This window comes from Emys orbicularis, chromosome 4 (assembly GCF_028017835.1).
Source record: "Emys orbicularis isolate rEmyOrb1 chromosome 4, rEmyOrb1.hap1, whole genome shotgun sequence".
Classification (NCBI taxonomy): Eukaryota; Metazoa; Chordata; order Testudines; family Emydidae; genus Emys; species Emys orbicularis.
This window is the reverse complement of record NC_088686.1, coordinates 42,640,812-42,661,152: the sequence shown is the minus strand read 5'-3', so window position 1 is coordinate 42,661,152 and position 20,341 is coordinate 42,640,812. Positions and strand designations below refer to the sequence as shown.

At 47.6% G+C, this 20,341-nt stretch overlaps 1 pseudogene; it reads right to left on the bottom strand.

Moving 5' to 3' along the window:
• Positions 1–1,224: 1,224 nt before the first annotated feature.
• LOC135877730 (DNA (cytosine-5)-methyltransferase 3B-like) lies at positions 1,225–2,365 on the bottom strand (annotated as a pseudogene).
• Between the last annotated feature and the right edge of the window lie 17,976 nt (positions 2,366–20,341).

Genomic DNA, 20,341 nt, shown 5'->3' with positions numbered 1-20,341 from the left:
CCAAGCTGAAAAGTCCCAGTTTTATTAACCTCTCCTCATATGGAAGTTGTTCCATGCCCCTAATAATTTTTGTTACCCTTTTTGAACCTTTTCCAATTCCAATATTTATTTTTTTTTAGATGGGGCGACCACATCTGCACACAGTATTCAAGATGTGGGCGTACCATGGATTTACAGAGGCAATATATTTTCTGTCTTATTATCTATCCCTTTCTTAATGATTCCCAACATTATGTTAGTTTCATTGACTGGATGTTTTCAGAGAATTATCCACAATGACTCCAAGATATCTTTCTTGAGTCTGGTTCACCTGTATGTTAGTATTGTTAAAATAGTTATTAGGATTATAAGAATATGTTTAGTGTTTAGACTTTTTTGGGTGCTTGAGAGTTGCTGCATGCATTAATTTCATGTATAGCATCTGTATCTAATATTGTAAGGTAATATTTGTATATTTGTATTTGTATTGTAAGCCTGTGTAAATCATCAGACAGGCGAGAGACATTAACTAGTGTAAAATGTTGTTCTCCAACAGAAGGTGTTATCTCCTGGCCAACATGGAAGGCCCATCAACACCAGCTGGATTGTTGTGGAACAATAAAGAGAACAAAAGACTTTGCTGCTCTGCTCTTCCCCCCATGAAGATGAGTCATGATTCCTCCCATCAGCTGAATTCACAGCTCAAAGCACAGGGTGGAAAGGGAATAAAATCCCTTCCAAGGGTATGTCTACACTACGAAATTAGGTCGATTTTATAGAAGTCGATTTTTAGAAATCGATTTTATACAGTCGATTGCGTATGTCCCCACTAAGCGCATTAAGTCGGCGGAGTGCATCCTCACTACCGTGGCTAGCATCGACTTATGGAGTGGTGCACTGTGGGTACCTATCCCACAGTTCCCGCAGTCTCCGCTGCCCATTGGAATTCTGGGTTAACCCCCCAGTGCCTGATGGGGCAAAAACATTGTCGCGGGTGGTTTTGGGTACATGTCGTCAGTCACCCCTCCCTCCGTGAAAGCAACGGCAGACAATCGTTTCACGCCTTTTTTCCTGGGTTACCCGTGCAGACGCCATACCACACCAAGCATGGAGCCCGCTCAGCTCCCCGTTACTGCTGCAGTTGTGGGCAAGTCTACTGTGGGGGCTGCTGTGATCCAAGTAGCCAATGCAATCATTGACGTTCTCTTATCAAGGGTAGTGATTCTAGGAAACGTGTGGGCCTTTTTAGATTTTAGGTGCATCATATTCCTGTCCTTTGTCGCTGGTGAAGAAGTCTTGCAGCCGTACATTCCAGTCCGGTCGGCGCTGTAACACCCCATAGCACTTCTGTGGTTGACACATGTAACAGCTCCAGGGCTCTTGCTCTTTTGCCTTGTCCGAGGTACCTTGCCCTACCAGGACCTCCAAGCATTCGACACAGAAGCACCTGCAGCAGCTGGCATTGCTACAGGGCAGCAGCTCCTTGCCTTCGCAGCAGACGGTGCAGTAGGACTGGTACCCGTCCTCATCGTACATGTAGAAGAGCTCCAGGAATCGATCCCTGCAAGTCTGGCAGGTCCCCCTCAAACAGCGGGTGGAATGTGACTGGTTTTTTTCTCCTGCACGATAAACAACTGTCTTCAAGGCTCCTGTTGTTGTTTGTGACTTCGGAAACCATTTACTCTCTGCTCTGGTCCTCCTCCACCCGCTCCTTGCTGTTGTTGCAGAAGTTAGTCTTTAGCCGCTTGGCCGGGGGTTCTGGGAACGTCTTCCCTGCCCGGCTCCTAGCAACCTCCAGGGCATGGTGTACGGCTCGTCGATAGGAGACCAGTTTATTAAATGTGGAGTGATTGAAATGCTGCCTAAAAGCCATCAGATCCACCAGCTTGTCTGCTGAAACCTCAGAGAACTTCCCATCCCCAAACCATTGCACCCAGCGCATTCTGGAGATTGCCTGACGTTTGGACATGACTCTGTAGGAGACAATGATTGCAGGCCACCAGGAGAAGCCCTTGATCTTCCCCGACACGTGCTCCCCAATTCCAAAATCTTACCCATCCTGGTATTCCACCACTTCCCCTGCAACTCTGCTCTCCTGCTCCCCAGTGATGAGCTCGGGGGATCTGTTCTGATCCTCCTGGGTGCTGCTGGCAGACGGGGTACTGCTGCTCTGGGAGGACTCTGTGGAATCCTCCTCAGTGAGGTCGATCAGGGGCACCTGGACAGACATGGCCATCCTCCTCTTAGAGCACCGAATGGGAGTCAGAGACTCCAGGCCATTCTCTTCTTTAAGTTTCGTCTCATGGAGATTCAGTCCTGCCTGGAATATCATGCGAGCTGGAGGCTTCTGCCTCAGACTGCTCTCCCAGCCGGCAGGACCGCGCGGTCGCACCTACCCCAGTCTATCCCTTGCTCCCATGGCTCATGAAGCCTGGACAGTAGTAAGGAGCAGTTCAATTATAGGTGAGCAAGTGCAGAATGGTGGTAGAATGTGCCTTTGGACGTTTAAAAGCTCGCTGGCGCTGTTTGCTGACTAGGTCAGACCTCAGCGCAACCAATATTCCCATTGTTATTGCTGCTTGCTGTGTGCTCCATAATATCTGTGAGAGTAAGGGGGAGACGTTTATGGCGGGGTGGGATGTTGAGGCAAATAGCCTGGTGTCCGATTTTGAGCAGCCAGACACCAGGGTGATTAGAAGAGCACAGCAAGGCGTGCTGCGCATCAGAGAGGCTTTGAAAACCAGTTTCATGACTGGCCAGGCTTCGGTGTGACAGTTGTGTGTGTTTCTCCTTGATGCAAACCTGCCCTCTTTGTTGATTTTAATTCCTTGTAAGCCAACCACCCTCCCCCCTTCGAAATAAAGTAACTATTGTTTTGAAACCATGCATTCTTTCTTTATTAATTTAAAAAAAAAAAAAAAAAAAAAGAGAGATAACAGACAAGGTAGCCCGGGTGGGGTGGGGGAGGAGGGAAGGACAAGGCCACATTGCTTATTGTAGCCACACTTAAAATCAAACTGTTTGAATGACAGCCTTCTGTTGCTTCGGCCATCCTCTGCAGTGGAGTGGCTGGGTGCCCAGAGCCTCTCTCCCCCCTCCCCCCCGCGTTCTTGGGCGTCTGGGTGAGGAGGCTATGGAACATGGGGAGGAGGGTAGGCAGTTATACAATGGATGCAGCGGGGGTCTGTGCTCTTGTTGGCTTTCCTGCAGCTCCAACAGACGCTTCATCATGTCCGTTTGCTCCCCCATTAACCTCAGCATCGCATCCTGCCTCCTCTCTTTGCGCTCACTTAATTCTTTCCTGGCCTCTGCCACTGAATGGCTCCATGCATTAAGCTGTGCCCTATCAGTGCGGGAGGACTGCATGAGCTCGGAAAACATGTCATCGCGAGTGCGTTTTTTCCGCCTTCTAATCTGCGATAACCTCAGGGACGGAGATGATAGGGGGAGCGTAGAAACATTCTACGCTCTACGATTCTGGGGGGATTGCATGGTCACCTGTGCTGCTGAGTTCGCCACGCTGACCAAACAGGAAATGAAATTCAAAAGTTCCCGGGGCTTTTCCTGTGTACCTGGCTAGTGCATCGGAGTTCAAAGTGCTGTCCAGAGCGGTCACAATGGAGCACTCTAGGATAGCTCCCGGAGGCCAATACTGTCAATTTGCATCTGCACTACCCAAATTTGACCCAGCAAGGTCAATTTTAGCGCTACTCCCCTCATCGGGGAGGAGTAAAGAAGTCGATTTTAAGAGCCCTTTAGGTCGACAGAACGGGGTTGGTTGTGTGGACCCAGTCATTTTTAAATCAACCTAATGCAGCTAAATTCGACCTAACCCCGTATTGTAGACCAGGCCCAAGAAGGAACTACATCTCTATGCTGCTTGGACTTGGGGGGAGGGAGGGGGCAAGGTTTTCTATGTACAAGCAAGAGAATCCCAGTGCTTTGCCTGGGTTAGCACTAAAGGTCATATAGAGTTTGCTTATTACAAAAGTTTCTACTGCCTTTTGAAACTTAAGATTGTAAATTATTTGTGTATATATGTTTACCTGCTTTAACCTTGTAAATAACTCTATTTCCTTTTCCCAACAATAAAATTTTAGATTGTTTATTATAGGATTTGCTACAAGTGTTGTCTTTGGTGTTTGAGATCTAAGGGTATGTCTACACTACAAACCTAAGTCGACCTGTATTAGGTTGATTTACAGCCACCACAGTAAGTATTGCAGTGGTGCATGTCCACACTACTCTCCTTGAGTCAGTGGTTCACGTCCTCACTAGGAGCGCTTCCAGTGACCTAACAGGGGAAGTGTGGGGAGCTGAGAGCCTGGTTTGTCAACTCTGCTGGCAGCTCCCTGCCAGGAGCCTGGCTACCCCACAGGCTCCCGGGCTCCTGGCGGGCTGCCTCCTCCTCTGCTCCCCATTCGGGGGGAAGCCCCCAGGGGCTTCTTGCCCCCCCAATTCCCCACCAGGAGTGGGGGGAAGCCACCCAGGGTTTCTCCCCTACCTGTTCCCCACTGGGAGTGGGGGGAATCTGCCTGGGGCTTCTTGCCCCCTCATTTCCTACTGGGAGCCAGGGGAAGCCACTGGGGCTTCTCGCCACCAGGGAGTGGACACTAGCTGCCGCAGCTTCTCCCCCCACTCGCCGAGCCATGAAATTGACAGGGCTGCCTGGCTCTGGCAGGGTGTGCTTGGGGGCCCACTCGGGCTTCTCACCCTGGCTTCCAGCTGGGTCCAAAGCCACCCCAGCTTTACACCTGGGCTCCAACTGGAAGTGAGGTCTGAAGCTGCCCAGGCTTTGGCTCCCAGGTGGGAGTGGGGGAAGCCCACCAGCCTTCTCACCTGGAGTCCAGAGTCCATGGGAGAGCAATCTGCGGTCGATTTAGCGGGTCTAGACCCACTAAATCGACCCCCCGGTGGATCGATCGCCGCAGTGTTGATACATGGTAGCAGTAGACATACCCTACTAGTGCCCTACTACACCAACATAATAACTTCACCTCCACAAGAGGCATAAGACTTAAGTCACTGGAGTTAGGGTGACACAGTGTCTGTGTAGACACTGAGTCCCTTACATCAGCTCTCTTGTCAATTTCACTGTAGGAGCCATGAAATAGACAAGAAAGCCTCTGCTCCCCTGGAGAGCTGGGCGGCTGGACTCCAGTTGAGGCCTCACCAATGTCGAATAGAGGGGAATGATCACGTCCCTTGATCTGCTGGCAATGCCCCTACTTATACAGCCCAAAATGCCATTAGCCTTCTTGGCAACAAAGGCACACTCTTGACTCATATCCAGCTTCTCATCCACTGTAACCCTTAGGTCCTTTTCTGCAGAACTGCTGCCTAGCCATTCAGTCCCTAGTCTGTAGCAGTGCATGGAATTCTTCCATCCTAAGTGCAGGACTCTTCACTTGTCCTTGTTGAACCTCATCAGATTTCTTTTGGCCCAATCCTCTAATTTGTCTAGGTCCCTCTGTATCCTATCCCTACCCTCCAGCGTATCTACCACTCCTCCCAGTCCCTCCCAGATTGGGGGACTGTCTGTGACTCCATGTTAAGGCTGCTATAGTGCTTGAGGAATTTACATTTGATAGTTTGTTGGTGAAATCTAAGTATAGAACTCTCAACCATTTTGGGGTTTGAGATCTGGTTCTTAAGAGTTTGCCCTGAGGTTGGTACTCATGCTCTTGAGCCACTGCAAGACAGCTTGACAGATCTGTCCCCATGTTTCTAGTCTTTTGGGTAATGATGATACACTTGGTTTACACTAAGGCTAACTAATTAAGTGATGTCTTCCTAAGTCCAACAAATGAATCATGCGTCTGCAGAACGTATCTGTAACGATGTGGGACTCACCCCTACGGCGCCTCCTGCTGGTGTCTTGGGAATTAGCTCGTTTCCAGCTTTGGAGCACCCTCTGCAGGCTGGTGTCCCACTAACGCTTGGCCCCCATGTCCCTCCCGGACCTGGTGCCCCATTATCTGGGGTGCTACCCCTTGGCAGTAACCCCTCACTCTCAGGGTCTCCCCTCCCCAGGGAACCCCTACCCCCTATTCCCACCTTGCCTCAGTCGTAGGCTACTGCCAGTCACCAACTAGCCCCCACTCCCTGGGGCAGACTGCAGTATAAGCCACTCATCACAGGCAAGGTTGGGTTTGGACCTGCTGCCTCTGCCTAGCCTTGGGCTGTCCCCTGCAACCCCAGTATCTGTTTGGCCTTATGCTAGGCCACATCCTGGGGGGTTTCCAGGCCGGAGCTCCCCAGCTCCCTTGGCCTTCCCCCAGCCATGCTCCACTCCAGGTACCTTCTGTAGCTCTCCAGCAGCCAGGCCAGTCTCCCTCCACAGCTAGAGGCTTCCCTGTCTTTTATAGGGCCAGCTGAGTCTGTTTGGGGCGTGGCCACATCTGAGGCTGCCTCCCAATCAGCCCAGCCTAAGGCTCCCAGCCCCAGCCCTCTCCAAGGGCTGGCTTTTAACCCCTTTCAGGCCAGGAGCAGGTGACCACCCCGCTACAGTATCTTTTCTCTGTGGTCCAAATCCAGCAAAGCTTAAACATAAGCTTAACTGCTTTGCTGAATTGGGGCCTAAATAAAGCTGTGTTTAGAGATGACAGTTCTATAAACAATGTATTTTAGGAATTTACTATATTCTTTATCAAAATATGACCAAGTAACATTTTATAATTCACTGGTCTACAATTTTTGAGAAGTCGTCTGCTTCAGAGATAAAATGTGCTATTTATTATGTATTTTGATGTGCTGAATTCAAATATGACAATTAAAACAACTGATTGGCTACTGTTTCTAAGATATTTAAGTTTTTACATTTTATGTCTATGTATATTGTGTAGATAGTAGAGTTTTAATCATAAATTGTAAACCTAGGTCTTTTCATGTGTTTATGGTTGCTTTACACGATAATATTTCACCTGTCCTGTTTATGTAACACTTTAAAAATCAGCAAAAGGGTTATATAAATAAAATTTATTATGAAACAAAAGGCAAAAAACTATTCTGTACATAGTTTAGTCCTATTCAGTGTCTCCTCGGCGCTTCTTGGCTTGTCTCTTGTATTCATTAAATGGAGCATCTCTTGTCACTGTCCAGCAATAGTCTGCAAGCATTGATGGGCTCCATTTGCCCTGATAGCGTTTCTCCATTGTTGCAATGTCCTGGTGAAATCGCTCGCCGTGCTCGTCGCTCACTGCTCCGCAGTTCGGTGGAAAAAAATCTAGATGAGAGTGCAAAAAATGTATCTTTAGTGACATGTTGCAACCAAGGCTTTTGCATGCCTTGAGGAGGTTTTCCACCAACAACCTGTAGTTGTCTGCCTTGTTGTTTCAGAGAAAATTTATTGCCACTAACTGGAAGGCTTTCCATGCCGTCTTTTCCTTGCCACGCAGTGCATGGTCAAATGCATCATCTCGAAGAAGTTCACGAATCTGAGGACCAACAAAGACACCTTCCTTTATCTTAGCTTCACTTAACCTTGGAAATTTTCCACGGAGGTACTTGAAAGCTGCTTGTGTTTTGTCAATGGCCTTGACAAAGTTCTTCATCAGACCCAGCTTGATGTGTAAGGGTGGTAACAAAATCTTCCTTGATTCAACAAGTGGTGGATGCTGAACACTTTTCCTCCCAGGCTCCAATGACTGTCGGAGTGGCCAATCTTTCTTGATGTAGTGGGAATCTCTTGCACGACTATCCCATTCGCAGAGAAAACAGCAGTACTTTGTGTATCCAGTCTGCAGACCAAGCAAGAGAGCAACAACCTTCAAATCGCCACAAAGCTGCCACTGATGTTGGTCATAGTTTATGCACCTCAAAAGTTGTTTCATGTTGTCATAGGTTTCCTTCATATGGACTGCATGACCAACTGGAATTGATGGCAAAACATTGCCATTATGCAGTAAAACAGCTTTAAGACTCGTCTTCGATGAATCAATGAACAGTCTCCACTCATCTGGATCGTGAACGATGTTGAGGGCTACCATCACACCATCGATGTTGTTGCAGGCTACAAGATCACCTTCCATGAAGAAGAATGGGACAAGATCCTTTTGACGGTTACGGAACATGGAAACCCTAACATCACCTGCCAGGAGATTCCACTGCTGTAGTCTGGAGCCCAACAGCTCTGCCTTACTCTTGGGTAGTTCCAAATCCCTGACAAGGTCATTCAGTTCACCTTGTGTTATGAGAAAATGGGGGTCCTGTGACATTGATGGTTCAGGACCAGAAGTTTCATCCTCTTCCTCGTCTGACTCAAGTGAGAATGATTCTGGTGCATCAGGAACCGGCAGTCCTTCTCCGTGGGGTACTGGGCGTATAGCTGATGGAATGTTTGGATAATGCACAGTCCACTTTTTCTTCTTTGACACACCTTTCCCAACTGGAGGCACCATGCAGAAGTAACAATTGCTGGTATGATCTGTTGGCTCTCTCCAAATCATTGGCACTGCAAAAGGCATAGATTTCCTTTTCCTGTTCAACCACTGGCGAAGATTTGTTGCACAAGTGTTGCAGCATATGTGTGGGGCCCACCTCTTGTCCTGATCTCCAATTTTGCAGCCAAAATAAAGGTGATAGGCTTTCTTAACCATAGTGGTTATACTGCGCTTTTGTGATGCAAAAGTCACTTCACCACAAACATAGCAGAAGTTATCTGCACTGTTCACACAAGTACGAGGCATCTCTGCTCACTTTGGCTAAACAGAAATGTGTCCCTTTGCAAAATCAAACACTGACAAATAAGAGAGCATGACACTCTATGATTTCTAGAGCTGATATAGGGCAATTTGTTCAGCAGAGTGATGTAAGCTTCGTTATGATTGCATCATCTATGACTTCTAGGAATAACATGATGCAATTCATATCATGTATGACGCAATACCAGCTTCAGATTGCATCATTCATTGTTTTGCCTAAAAAGCAAGTACTATCCAAACCCAGTCATAGATTTATTCATAGATCCAGTCAAAGATGTATTTTAGTCATTTCTGGTTTAAATTGAGATCCCTTCCCTTTATAACTCACTTATCCTCCACCATTCCCAAGTCAAGGATCGTATATACTGACCCAATAGCATATCTTGAAAACTAGAGCCAATCAACAATTTTAAGCATCATTTTCGTTCTCAGTGACCCAGAATTAGTAAAGTTTGACTACATTTATTTCAGAAGCATTTTGGCTGTAGAGCAGTGTAATTTATTAATATTCTGTGTGTATTATGTTTTTTCCCAATTTGAATTAATGTAAGCTTTCATACTAAAAAACCTTAAGATTCACAAAAATGTGTGCTATGACTATAGGGTTTTTTTTATTTTTTTAAAGCTAAAATTGTGGTTTTGCATTTTTTGCCATGACAAATAATTGATTTTTCCATTTTTTTTAATATTATAAATAACCAGTCTTAGACAGGATTAAGCAAAGTCTCAGGTTTAGGACTCATCTGAAGGATGACACTTTCAACAGGACAGTGCACCTCAGCATTTGGGATGAGCAGTGACTGACTCAGTGGGAAGAGTACCACCTATACTGAGTGACCAAATACTATTTCCAGCAACATCTGAACATTTTTGCTTCTATTTGACTAGTTAACTGTTAACACACACACGTATTGATACTTCTTTGATGTTATTACAGCTCACAGGTAATTAGAAGTTCAACAGGACTAAGATCCTTCTCTCTAACTCACATAAACAAAAATATACACACTCCCATCACTTCAATTATGTTCAGTCTTTACCCTGAGCTCTGGGGGGGGGGGGGGAAAGGATGGGGGAAATACATAATATGCACTGGCTATCTGATCTTTCAATGTTTCTTTTCACTAATGAGCAGACACAACATAACTCACCTGAGGTTCTAACACATGGGGACTGGTTGAGCTTTATATGTTATAGGTAGGATTTCCAAAAGCATTCAGCATTGGCCTAACTCTGCTCCCATTGGCCATTTGTCTAGACTAGGAAAAAAGATATTTTAATGCAAGTAAAATCTTAGAGTACGTCTATACTACCCGCCGGATCGGCGGGTAGTGTTTGATGTATTGGGGATTGTAGAGGTGCGGACTCACCCCTGCGGCACCTCCTGCTGGTGACTCTGGGAATTAGCTTGATCCAGCCATCAGAGCGCCCTCTGCAGGCTGGTGATCCGCCTGTCCTCTGGCCCCGTGTCCCTCCCAGGACCCCGGTGCCCCTTTCTCTGGGTGCTGCCCCCTGGCAGTACACACCTCAGTACTAGGGTCTCCCCTCCCAGGGGAACCCCCACCCACTATCCCTACCTCGCCTCAGAATAAGGCCACTGCCAGTCACCAACTAGCCCCTGCTCCCTGGGGCAGAAGGCAGTATAGGCTACTCATCACAGGTAGGGTTGGGTTTGGACCTGCTGCCTTGGCCTACCCACGGGCTGCCCTCTGCAACCCCCAGTACCCCTTGGCCTCCTACTAGGCCGCAGCCTAGGGCTTTCCAGGCTGGAGCTCCCCAGCTCCTCAGTCTGTCCCCAGCCCTGCTCCCCTCAGGTACTCTGTCTCTAGCTCGCTGCAGCCAGGCCCTTCTCTCTCTGAAGGCAGAGAGAGACTTCTTGGCCTCTGGTTCACAGCATTTTTATATAGGACCAGCTGAGGCCTGATTGGGGTGTGGCCCAGCTGCAGCTGCTTCCCAATCAGCCCAGCTTAGCAGCTCCCAGCCACAACCTTCCCCCAGGGCTGTTTTAAGTCCTCCAGGGCAGGAGCGGGGTAACCACCCTGCTACAGGGATCGATTTATCGTGTCTCGTCTAGACGCGATAAATCGATCCCCGAATTGACGCCCGTACTTCACCTCAGCAGGAGTAAGCGGAGTCTATGGGGGAGCCACGGTGGTCGACTCCCCGCCGTGAGGATGGCCAGGTAAGTCGAACTAAGATACTTCGACTTCAGCTACAAGAACAGCGTAGCTGAAGTTGCGTATCTTAGTTTGAACCCCCCTGCTAGTGTAGCCCAGGCCTTAGTGTGGACAAGGCTATTGTAGTTTATGAGTTAGCTGGTCCAGGTAAACCCGGGGGGGAGGGAGCCTCAGGTAAACTACAAACGTATGTACTTTGGATAAATGTGTCCAATCTAACCTTTATGAATATGTTAACTACCTTGAGTTAACTGGCAGTTAATTAACTTGAGGTCCAAAAAGTCTAGTGTAGACATATCAACAGAAGGCAATGATAAAACACCCATTAACCTCCATGGGAACATAGGCTAATGCTGAGTGCTTTTGAAAATTTCCCATAAGCTTTTTAGTGCTTGTCTACACTTGAAAGTTGTATCAGATTAAAGCAGGGTATGAATTTAAAGTGCAATAGCTATTCTTGAACAACTGTATTGGCAGGTCTTCACTACCCGCCGGATCGGCGGGTAGAGATCGATCTACCGGGGATCGATTTATCGCGTCTCGTCTAGACGCGGATAAATCAATCCCCGAATACGCTCCCCGTCAACTCCAGAACTCCAGCTCGCGAGAGGCGGAAGCGGAGTCGACGGGGGAGCGGCAGCGGTCGACTCACCGCCGTCCTCACGGCCAGGTAAGTCGACCTAAGATACGCTGACTTCAGCTATGCGAAGTTGCGTATCTTAGGTCGACACCCCCCCCACCCCCAGTGTAGACCAGGGCTATGTGTGGACACTCTTATTCCGGAGTAAAGGTGCTTAGCTAACCCACTTTGGCTAGGTCTACACTACCCGCCTGAATCGGCGGGTAGAAATCGATCTCTCGGGGATCGAATTATCGCGTCTCGTCGGGACGCGACAATCGATCCCCGAATCAACGCTCTTACTCCACCAGCGGAGGTGGGAGTAAGCGCCATCGACTGGGAGCCGCGGAGGTCGATTTTGCCGCTGTCCTCACAGCAGGGTAAGTCGGCTCCGATACGTCGAATTCAGCTACACTATTCGCGTAGCTGAATTTGCGTATCTTAAATCGACCCCTCCCGTAGTGAAGACCTGCCCTAAGAAAGTTGGGTTATGCTAAACAGGAATAAGGCACTCTTATTCCAGAATAAGATTGTCCACACATGGTGTTAATCAGGAACAACTCCACATATAGACAAGCCCTTAGGGTATGTCTACACTACGACATTAGATCGAATTAATAGAAGCCGGTTTTATAGAAATCGGTTGTATACAGCCGATTGTGTGTGTCCCCACATAAAATGCTCTAAGTGCATTACGTCGGCGGACCGCGTCCACAGTACCGAGGCTAGCGTCGACTTCCGGCGCATTGCACTATGGGTAGCTATCCCACAGTTCCCGCAGTCTCCGGCGCCCATTGGAATTATGGGTTGAGATCCCAATGCCCGAATGATGCAAAACAGTGCCGCGGGGGGTTCTGGGTACATGTCGTCAGGGCCCCTCCCCCTCCGTCACAGCAACGGCAGACAATAGATTCGCGCCTTTTTACCTGGGTTACCTGTGCAGACAACATACCACGGCAAGCATGGAGCCCGCTCAGCTCAGCTCACCGTCACCATATCCGGGTGCCGGCAGACGTGGGACTGCATTGCTACACAGCAGCAGCAGCTAACTGCCTTTTGGCGGTAGACGGTGCAGGATGACTGGTAGCCTTCATCGGCGATCTGGGTGCTGGTAGCTGTGGGGCTGGCAGCCGTAGGGCTGCATTGCACCAGCCCCTTACCTTTTGCCTTTTGGCAGTAGATGGTTTATTACGACTGGTAACCGTCCTTGTCGTATAGCAGTGGCTGTCAATCATGGGCACCTGGGCAGACATGCTCTGTCCTATCGAACTGTCTTGACAATGATGGCTATCAGTCGTAGTATGCTATTTTCTGCCAAGCGCCCAGTATTTTCTGCTAAGCACCCAGAAGAGGCCGAGGGCGATCTGGGTGCTGGCAGACATGGGGCTGGCAGACGTGGGGCTACATTGCTACACAGCAGCAACCCCTTGCCTTTTGGCAGTAGATAGTATATTATGACTGGTATCCGTCATCATCATACTGCAGTGGGTATCAGATCGTGCAATAGGCCTGAAGGCTAACTGCCAAGCGCCCAGTATTTGCTGCCAAGCACCCAGAAAATGCCGAGGGCTATCAGTCATGCTGCACCGTCGTCTTAAGATGTAAAAAATAGATTTGTTCTGTATTCATTTCCTTCCCCCCTCCCTCCGTCAAATCAACGGCCTACTAAACCCAGGCTTAGGAGTTCAATCTCTGGGGGGCGGGGGGGGGGCATTCTGTGTGACAGTTGTTTGTGTTTCTCCCTGATGCACAGCCACCTTTCTTGATTTTAATTCCCTGTACCTGTACGCCATGTCGTCACTCGCCCCTCCCTCCCTCCCTCCTTCCCCTGGTCCTTCAGATACTAGTTTCGCGCCTTTTTTCAGACCAGACGCCATAGCTAGCACTGGGATCATGGAGCCCGCTCAGATCACCGCGGCAATAATGAGCACTATGAACACCACGCGCATTGTCCTGGAGTTTATGCAGAGCCAGGACATGCCAAAGCAAAACCAGGACCAGCCGAGGAGGAGGCGATTGCAGCGCGGCGACGAGAGTGATGAGGAAATGGACATGGACCTAGACCAAGTCACAGGCCCCAGCAATGTGGAAATCATGGTGTTCCTGGGGCAGGTTCATGCCGTGGAACGCCGATTCTGGGCCCGGGAAACAAGCACAGACTGGTGGGACCGCATCGTGCTGCAGGTGTGGGACGATTCCCAGTGGCTGCAAAACTTTCGCATGCGTAAGGGCACTTTCATGGAACTTTGTGACTTGCTTTCCCCTGCCCTGAAGCGCCAGAATACCAGGATGAGAGCAGCCCTCACAGTTGAGAAGCGAGTGGCGATAGCCCTGTGGAAGCTTGCAACGCCAGACAGCTACCGGTCAGTCGGGAATCAATTTGGAGTGGGCAAATCTACTGTGGGGGCTGCTGTGATCCAAGTTGCCAGGGCAATGAGAGACCTGGTGATATCAAGGGTAGTGACTCTGGGAAACGTGCAGGACATAGTGGATGGCTTTGCTGCAATGGGATTCCCAAACTGTGGTGGGGCGATAGATGGAACCCATATCCCTATCTTGGCACCGGAGCACCAAGCCACCGAGTACATAAACCGCAAGGGGTACTTTTCAATGCTGCTGCAAGCCCTGGTGGAGCACAAGGGACGTTTCACCGACATCAACGTGGGATGGCCGGGAAGGGTACATGATGCTCGCGTCTTCAGGCACTCTGTTCTGTTTCGAAAGCTGGAGGAAGGGACTTTCTTCCCGGACCAGAAAATAACTGTTGGGGATGTTGAAATGCCTATCGTGATCCTTGGGGACCCAGCCTACCCCTTAATGCCATGGCTCATGAAGCCGTACACAGGCAGCCTGGACAGGAGTCAGGACCTGTTCAACTACAGGCTGAGCAAGTGCCAAATGGTGGTGGAATGTGCATTTGGGCGTTTAAAAGCGCGCTGGCGCAGCTTACTGACTCGCTTAGACCTTAGCGAAAAGAATATCCCCATTGTTATTGCTGCTTGCTGTGCGCTCCACAATATCTGTGAGAGTAAGGGGGAGACATTTATGGCGGGGTGGGAGGTAGAGGCAAATCGCCTGGCCGCTGATTACGCGCAGCCAGACACCAGGGCGGTTAGAGGAGCACAGCAGAGCGCGGTGCGCATCAGAGAAGCTTTGAAAACTAGTTTTGTGACTGGCCAGGCTACGGTGTGAAACTTCTGTTTGTTTCTCCTTGATGAAATCTCCGCCCCCCCACCCATCCGGTTAACTCTACTTCCCTGTAAACCAACCACCCCACCCTCCCCCCTTCAAGCACCATTTGCAGAGGCAATAAAGTCATTGTTACTTCACATTCATGCGTTCTTTATTAATTCATCACACAACTAGGGGGATAATTGCAAAGGTAGCCCGGGATGGGTGGGGGAGGAGGGAAGGAAAAGGACACACTGCAGTTTAAAACTTTAAAACTTTAACACTTATTGCTCGGGAAATCATCTAGGGTGGAGTGACTGGGTGGCCGTAGGCCCCCCCACCGTGTTCTTGGGTGTCTGGGTGAGGAGGCAATGGGACTTGGGGAGGAGGGCTGTTGGTTACACAGGGGCTGTAGCGGCGGTCTGTGCTCCTGCTGCCTTTCCTGCAGCTCAACCATACGCTGGAGCATATCAGTTTGATGCTCCAGCAGCCGGAGCATCGACTCTTGCCTTCTGTGTGCAAGCTGACGCCACCTCTCATCTTCAGCCCGCGATTCAGCACGCCACCTCTCCTCTTCAGCCCGCGATTCAGCACGCCACCTCTCCTCTCGCTCATATTGGGCTTTTCTATAATCAGTCATTGACTGCCTCCACGCATTCTGCTGTGCTCTGTCAGCGTGGGAGGCAGTCTGTAGTTCTGTAAACATTTCATCACGCGTCCTTCGCTTCCGCTTTCGAATATTCACCAGCCTCTGTGAAGGAGAAAGATTTGCAGCTGGTGGAGGAGAAGGGAGAGGTGGTTAAAAAAGATACATTTTAGAGAACAATGGGTACACTCTTTCACGTTAAATTTTGCTGTTCACATTACACAGCACATGTGCTTTCGTTACAAGGTCGCATTTTTCCTCTTATATTGAGGGCCTGCCGGTTTGGTGTGAGAGATCACTCACGCAGTGCCAGGCCACAGATTTCAGCTTGCAGGCAGCCATGGTAAGACACAGTCTTTTGGCTTTTTTAACCTTGTTAACATGTGGGGATGCTTTAAAACAGTACTGCTCTCATTAACCATACCAAGCACCCGTTGGGTTGGCCATTTAAAATGGGTTTGCAATGTAAAAGGAGGGGCTGCGGTTTCAGGGTTAACGTGCAGCACAAACCCAACTAATTCCCCTCCCCCACACACCCAATTCTCTGGGATGATCACTTCACCCCTCCCCCCCACCGCGTGGCTAACAGCGGGGAATATTTCTGTTCAGCAGAGCAGGAAGGGGCACCTCTGAATGTCCCCTTAATAAAATTGCCCCATTTCAACCAGGTGACCGTGAATGATATCACTCTCCTGAGGATAACAAAGAGCGATAAGGAATGGATGTTGTCTGCATGCCAGCAAACACCGGGACCATACGCTGCCATGCTTTGTTATGCAATGATTCCAGACTACGTGCTACTGGCCTGGCGTGGTAAAGTGTCCTACCATGGCGGACGGGATAAGGCAGCCCTCCCCAGAAACCTTTTGCAAAGGCTTTGGGAGTACATGAAGGAGAGCTTTCTGGAGATGTCCCTGGAGGATTTCCGCTCCATCCCCATACACGTTAACAGACTTTTCCAGTAGCTGTACTGGCCGCGATTGCCAGGGCAAATTAATCATTAATCATTAAACACGCTTGCTTTTAAACCATGTGTAATATTTACAAAGGTACACTCACCAGAGGTCCCCTGTGTGCCCACAGGGTCTTGGGTGAGTTTGGGGGTTACTGGTTCCAGGTCCAGGGTGATAAACATATCCTGGCTGTTGGGGAAACCGGTTTCTCCGCTACCTTGCTGCTGTGAGCTATTTACATTATCTTCATCCTCAACTTCCTCGTACCCCGAACCCGCTTCCCTGTGTGTTTCTCCAGTGAGGGACTCATAGCACACGGTTGGGGTAGTGGTGGCTGCACCCCCTAGAATGGCATGCAGCTCCGCGTAGAAGCGGCATGTTTGCGGCTCTGCCCCGGACCTTCCGTTTGCTTCTCTGGCTTTGTGGTAGGCTTGCCTTAGCTCCTTAATTTTCACGCGGCACTGCTGTGCGTCCCTGTTATGGCCTCTGTCCTTCATGGCCTTGGAGACCTTTTCTAATATTTTGCCATTTCGTTTACTGCTTCGGAGTTCAGCCAGCACTGATTCATCTCCCCATATGGCGAGCAGATCCCGTACCTCCCGTTCTGTCCATGCTGGAGCTCTTTTGCGATCCTGGGACTCCATCACGGTTACCTGTGCTGATGAGCTCTGCGTGGTCACCTGTGCTCTCCACGCTCAGCAAACAGGAAATGAAATTCAAACGTTCGCGGGGCTTTTCCTGTCTACCTGGCCACTGCATCTGAGTTGAGAGTGCTGTCCAGAGCGGTCACAATGAAGCACTGTGGGATAGCTCCCGGAGGCCAATAACGTCGAATTCCGTCCACACTAACCCAATTCCGACCCCCTAAGGCCGATTTTATCGCTAATCCCCTCGTCGGAGGTGGAGTAAAGAAACCGGTTTAAAGGGCCCTTTAAGTCGAAAGAAAGGGCTTCGTCGTGTGAACGTGTCCAGGCTAAATTCGATTTAACGCGGCTAAAGTCGACCTAAACTCGTAGTGTAGACCAGGCCTTATTAACTGGTAATGTATAGTGTGATGTTCTGAACCATAACAATGTACTATATCATTATCGGAGATGATGTCATATACACAGTAATGATCCACTCTAACTTGTTACAGTTGAGGTGACACATATAAGTCAAAATATTTCAAAAACTGTCAGTTACTAGAGCAAAACATCTTTGAACGGGCTGATTGTAAATCACTTGAAGATGAACATCACTATATAAATGTTAAGTATTATTATTTTTATCTTTTTTTTATCAGAAAAGGGTCATATACAAATACATTAAAGAAGATGGGAACTGATGGAAATTGTTAGATAAAAATGTTCAAGTTTATATTTGGCACCTGTTTTGTTTCCACTAAGAATTAAACTACACTAAATTGTTTTGTTATGGGCCTGTATTTTATAGTAGAGTTCTGATTTCTCTCAGAAGTTATACTGTGACTAGAAACCTGAAGGAAGACAGTCAACATAAAGTATTTCCTTTTTTAAAAAAATCCTTCCCTTTGTTACTAAAAACATCTGTGATTACTTAATCTGGAACAGTCATTAAAATCTAATTTACTTTTCACCATTTATGCTGTTTATTTTGTTTGTTTGTTTCTCTCAACATGAGCACTAAAACAAAACTGGTCAGTTTCACTTTTGTTTCTGTGTAGTTTCACTTTCTGGTTCTCAGACCCACATAAATCTGCTTATCTGGGTTTCAAACACTACAAGGAAGGTTTTATAGGCAGAGCTGGTAGCAACATATTTGATAAAGGTTGCCTAATACTTTCCATTAAAACTTTGTTTTGATTGCTTATAACTATCAAACTTTTAACCATTCAGGCTGAAATTTTCTATGCCAAGTGCCTGCCTCAGACTGTTTTTGTTTGTTTGTTTGCTTTTTGTAGCTGTTCAGTATAAATGATTCTGCCATCTGTGAGAACGAAGTTATGGAAAAATATATTGTTGTGCCCATGTTAAAAAATTCTTACAATTTTTTTTAGAAGTTCTAACAATTCCATACTTTGGAGCAGGGACTTAAAAGGCAGGGGGTTGCCCTGGAGTCAGGGAGGTATCTTTGTTTGTCTTCAGAGAAAGACACCCAGATTTGGTCAAGTTATAGGCATCTGATAATCACCATTTGCACAAATTCAGAAGAGGCTTGTTAGAGGCTCTCAGCTAAATTCATTTATCATGTCATCTGTACTGAGCATGCTCAGTCCAGACTGCAGTGCAGGGGCTGAAAAGACTTTTCTCTGCAGTTGTTCCGCCCCACCTCCCAGGGGTCTCCATGACACCAGGCACCAGAACTGAGAGCAGGGACACTGTCTCTCCTGTGCTCTCAGTGCACCCAGGGAGTGTGACTGTGAAAAAGAAAGAGGAAGCAATCTGACTCAAATGCAGGAGGGTGAGGCCCAGAGGTTGGCTAGAGGCGGGGATAGGGACAGGCTGATGGAGGGGAGACAGAAGCAGAAGGGACAGAAGCAGAGGGGGTCTGACTGGGGCAGGGGGAGTTGGAGCTGAACATGCTAGAGGATGGGGCAGAAAGGGATAGGCTGGAGGGGAACAACCACTAGTACACAAACTTCCACAACATGGATTCTTTTATGCTACTGTCTAACAAATAGCCATGAAACCAACTGGCAAAGTGTATTTTATGCCCCTTGACAGGCTGGTCCACAGAGAAGATACCAGCCTGCTACTGCTGTCAGTTATTCTGTTAGCTCAAGTGGTAGAAGTCTGTATTTTGGATTTAAGTGTTCCAACCCAACTAATGAGCCATGTCGGGTTCAATATATTTCCACATGATGGAACTTCTGGGTTTTTTTCAGCTTGTATTTTCAAAAATGTATACATACTAAAAAAGATCATGTAAACAGACTGTTAAGGTTGAAAAATTAAGCCCTCAGAAGTATGAAATGCAAATATTAACATTCCTTAATTCAGCTTCTTTCAGAATCTACATTATGAGACTGTCTTTAGTTACATAATCACATACTAGTTTTTCCACACAATTCCTGCCTTATTCAGGGCATGGGATGGATGGTGTGTCTAACTCTGTGCATGAGTAGTCCCCCTGAAATAACTGAAATCAATGGGACTACTCACCTGCTTAATATTAAGTACATGCTTAAATGCTTTGCTGAAATGGGGCATTGGGAACTAAAATTAGTTGACAGTGATAATGAAGCTTTAAACCTGTTATGAAAATACATTGTCAAGTAATGCAGCTGATTACAACTTATTCTCAATAGCTATTTTCAAAATGTATACACTGTAAATTAATCTTTAGGGTAATTTCATTCCTTATATAACTCCTTTGACCATTATTGTCAATGGTCTTTCTTAATTATACTTATCTTTGTGATATAAATTCATTCCCTAAAGCCTGGAAAGTTTAGGCTCAATGAAATTAATAAGAAATAATTCCTTAATTCAGCAAATAATCAAATTATTTACAAATGATAAACTCAGAACAGTAAAAATGCAAAATCTGGGTTATGAATAAACAGCAGCTTAATCCTAGGAAATCCCAGTCCTAGCTTCTGGCGACTTGGGCTCCATTCTGGTGGTTTATGGTGTCACTAGAACTCCTTGATGGGCTTATTGCTTTCAATTACATGGCTGATTATCAATTATTTGTACACGTTTATAAGAGTCTTTACCAATAATTAAGCATTATAATTCTGAATCATCTTTGACTGATGGACAGGAAAGGCCAGTACCTCCAGAGCCTTGGAATGTTACTGTGTGATTACGTCAGAGTTGATCTCTAATTGCTCAATCTGAAAATTATTTCTCTTCTTTCCTGAGGACTGTCTCCTCCTAGCTCCTTATAAAATGGATCCAGCAGCAGTATACCCCAATTGAACTTCAAAGATCAAAATGTTGGGTGTAGAACAACTTTATGTTCTGTTTCTAACAAAATGTATACCTCTAAAATATTTGGGGCCCTGACCACTTGTTAAAGATCTTGAGCCCTGTATACTTAAGGAAACCACTCAATGAAATAAATGGGAGTTCCAGGTGTGCAAAGAATGTCAGAGTGGGCCCCTTGTGGTACTTGTAAGCAAGAGCAGA